Source organism: Mustela lutreola, chromosome 7, assembly GCF_030435805.1.
Source record: "Mustela lutreola isolate mMusLut2 chromosome 7, mMusLut2.pri, whole genome shotgun sequence".
Classification (NCBI taxonomy): Eukaryota; Metazoa; Chordata; class Mammalia; order Carnivora; family Mustelidae; genus Mustela; species Mustela lutreola.
In genome coordinates, this window is record NC_081296.1 from 62,697,123 (window position 1) to 62,701,421 (window position 4,299).

Here is a 4,299-nt window from a genome sequence, read left to right on the forward strand (position 1 = left end):
CCTTTACTTTTGCTGTCACTACTAAGTCACTGATAGCCACTGGCCAGATCTGGAATGACCAGATCCAGGCATCAGTTGATTGGGACAACTTGGTAAATGGTATCTTTCTAGTGGTCAGGTTCTCAAGAAAAGGAGGGCTACAGACAGACATTTGAGAATGGGAAAGGCCAGGGGCTGTAGCTAAGTGCTGAGTCTAGTTTTTCGTGGCATCAGGTAGGGGTACACAAGAAGCTCAATAACTATCAGGAAATCCAAAGGAAATGAGGAAAGGCACAAAATATAAATGGGCACAAACAAGCCACTTAATAGAAGACCATGAACCTGAAGAGTCAGAGAAAAGATAAATTCTCTCAAGGCATGTTGATAAGACATCCAATGTCTCAGAGTTGATAGAACTTGGGGAGGGAGAGACAGCAGGGAGTGCCCCCCCCCCAATAGCAGATTCTAAGCAGCAGGACACTCATTATAGCTGAAGCCCACAGAACATTTTTTCCTTTTAAAGAAAGTATACAGCTGATGACTATGATCTGAGGATAGAAGTCTACACCTTGCCTTTCTCAAACCTGAATGAGGGTTCTTCCTTAGGGTCTGTGAGGTGACCACCAGCTGGGCCTTACTGGCTGTTTGAGCCTTGACCTCTTCATTGACCTCCAGGGCAGGCACACAGAAATGAGGAGACTTGATATAAACATGTCCCTGCCTCGTTAACCTCCTGCCATTTGCACACGTTACAATGTATTTCCAGCACCTTTGTTGTGAGGAAATTGCTTTTTTGGAAGCTTTAAGCTACAAAAGTTGTTGAACCAAATGTCAGATATTTATTTGGAATCAATAAAACTGATTATGTACTGGGGAAAGGGTGAAATAAGTACAACCTTCTTTGAAAAGGGAGTTATGCCACCTCACTTCCGTGATTGTGGCCAACGGACTGAACAAGGGGACCGCTGGCCTGTTCAACCAGTCGATGCTCACACAGGGCCGTGGATTTGCGCCAGCGCTCAGACCTTTCTAACTAGACTGTAAAAGAAGTTTGTGGCACTTCATACATTACCTAGGACAATTGAAAAGAAGAATTATCCACTCATAGCAAGACGATGTTGTTCTCCCCATCTTCCAAATAAATGTTCACAAGCTGCACACAGTGTGCAAGGACAGACCCTTGCATCCAGCTGAACAAAAAAGTTGAGGATGGGTCATTTTGGAAGAAAGCAACTTGTTTTATTTTTGTTTTGTCTTAAAATGATGTGAGGAATAGAAGTGATTTTCCTGCTGGACGAGAATGTAGAAAGGTTACTGGGTATGGAGAAAGAGAGGCAGGATCTAGCTGTAAGTTCCCTAGTGGTCAGACTGCCTCTCTTCGGCACAGAGCTACAGTTTCCAAAGGTGTGCTACCTGGAGATTTTCTAAAAATGAGGCATCCTCAGCTCCACCTGCGGTGATCCTGATTCAGTTGATCTGGATTTTGATGCAAGTATCTGCAGTTTTGATAAAATACTTCATGTGTTGTTTTAAGGTAGATGGTTTATGGATCACATTACAAGAAATACTAATCGAGGGTCTTGGAGGAGTTGACCCTGATTTCCACCCATAAACAATGCAGTCCACACTCCTCAGAGTATTTTGCAGAAGTTTCTGAAAATCTCACTAATTGGCTTTGGTATAGAAATATCTCTAGGTCTTTTAGGAAAGGACCCACTAGTAACCACTTAGATCTTCCCAAGTAATTCAACTGTTAAATTTCATATTGGGAAAGAAAAAAGGAAAAAAAATTCATACTGAAAAGTACAGAGTAAGGCTTCGAGAGATAGCAGATCTTCAGATAGAAAAAGACATGTCATCTCCCCCTTAGAACAATGGAAACCTTAACCAGCAGAATAAACAGGCCAAGTAGATGATCAGAGATTTCATTGTGAAAAGAGAAGAGCTATCTAGCAGTAGACCAGACTATTTATTTGAATTTTTCTATACCCTTTAAATATCAGCTTTTTCGATGTTACTTTTCAGAGACTGTGACCTTTTAAGAAGTGAAAAAGCACCAAAATGCTATACAGTATATTGAAGCAGTTTATCAAAATGTCACCCAACAGTTGATGCCAATTGCTAACAAGATATTGTGTTTCCTTATTTAATTGGCCAGCTTGCCTAATTATGGCTGTTTTGGGATATCTATCGATGAGCTCTTCCTGAAGAAAAAGCATCATTTGAGGCAATTTCATATAAATATATGAAGAGAGAATATAAAGTAAGGGAACACCCCCAATGAGAATTATGACTGGGTAATAAAATTTACCTGTTTGCCCGGATCCCTAATTTATAGAAACATCTCCATAACATAGCCAACACAAATCTGGATAATTGCCAATTACCTATGCTGCTGTACCTTCCAAAAGTTATCTTGGCGTACAGCTCAACAGAAAAATAGGAAGTTCCTTGGAAATTACTCACAAAATGTGAATACCACATGTCAGAATCGGTGAGCTTTGGAAGAACTATAAAGAGTTTTCATTATTTAGGTCTATGAAAGCAGAGGAAACAGAAATATATCTAATAATGCAAGGCAACGGAACCAGGAAATTTATAAGAAGGCTTAATCTGTGGATTTTACTTTAAATATTGGGCCATGTTCAAACTGAGACATTAAAAAACATTATCTCTGGCTATAGCTGTGATCACTCAGAGGTCAGAAAGAATGGGATGTCAAACTTCCCAAGGTTTTTAGACAAAGGACTTGTAGTGAGTCCTTTCCCTTAAGCTTTCTTTTTTTTCCTCTCTTATGTGGACATGAAAGACAAAACCTTAGCACATTCCACAATCAATGGAGAAGCTGTCCAGTGCCACTTATCTTAAATACTGTATTATGTTATTTATGACCCCTTGGCTGAGGCTTTAGATAATTGTGGGAGTAAGTTAGTCTGTGCTCTGTAGGAATGCTAATAAAAAATTCCAAATCTTAGTGGATTAAACAGAATGATACCCAAACTCATTGCTCCAGATACTGTCACCAAAGTGTTACTCAGCTTGGGGAGCTACAGAAACTATATGAGATTTAGAAAGTGATCTTCGGTTCTGTCTACAGTGTTCACTAGGTTTGGAGAACTTTCTGGGGATGAAGTCTGGACATGTCCGGTTTGCACAGGTTTCAGAGATTCTCAGCAGGCTTATACCAGGGCTTGTTTAAACCTGACAGGAATAGTATCTGCAGGGAAATTAAATCTTGAAGCCTTTAGGACATACCTACCCAAAGGTTACAAACCTCTTGATGAAGGTCACTCTCGAGTATCGGGCTATTCCACGTAGTAAAATAGAAGATTTTGGTGTGCGCTGAAAACAATATTATACCTTAGAAGTCTTACATTTCAAATCTTCTTGGGATCATCAGTTGCTTGATCTTCTGTGGAATAAATATTGGGTGGATATGCTGAGTTCCTCCAGCTTGCTTACTGATGTAGACTTTGCCACCAGTCAGGCCTTGGATTTGTTTGAAAAGATTAAGCAGTCGGAGCCCTACTGGGATGAGAAAGTTTTACCTTGGGTTTAGAAACACATGGCAAAAAAACCAGAAGACAAACTTGTTAAGGCTTCTTGAACTGCTGTAAAAGTATCATAAAAGCTACACATGGATTGGTGTCTCAGAATAAATTCTTTAGTCAAATTAACATCTCTTAATCAGTAGTACTTCTTCTACCTGAAAGTCAGTAGGAGAGAACTACTCAAGGAACTCTGTAAAACCAGTTCCCTCAAATCAGATTTGATACAGGACAAGGGTGCTCTCAAGTCTCTTGAATATTAACATTTTGTAAGAAAACTCTTTAAAGTAACACACACACATACTTTCACACACACCTCAAAACCTTGAGTACTGCTCAACTGCAGGAGCTGCGATCCGTATGTTCTGTTAAGCTAAAGCAACCACAGTGACACAGTTAATTTCACGCCTGCAACATTTAAAAAGCTGACCCCTAGACAAAATTAAATGAGGTAAACAGAAAGTTAAAATCCTTTAAGCTGCTAAATTAACCATAACAAAACCAGCCCCTGCTTGGGCACGTTTGGGGAGAGGGTGGAGAGAGACAACCTGGCCTTGCAACTTCTTCTCTTATATGGAAGGCATGACAGACTCTTAAGAACTCACACTGTGGCTTTTGTCAAAAATACCTGAAAATGTCAACTGGTAGTTTGGAGATCAGCATTTTATTGAAACTATAATTCTTTTCTTTCTATTTACCTCCGTGAGCATAATTGCATTTAGGTTGCTGTAAGAGAGAGAAATACTATTTATTCATTCATTCGTATACAAAA

General features: G+C 39.7%; 1 pseudogene; it reads left to right on the forward strand.

Moving 5' to 3' along the window:
* The first annotated feature begins 843 nt into the window (after positions 1 to 843).
* On the forward strand, positions 844 to 3,666 carry LOC131837163 (COP9 signalosome complex subunit 5-like; annotated as a pseudogene).
* The last annotated feature ends 633 nt before the right edge of the window (positions 3,667 to 4,299 follow it).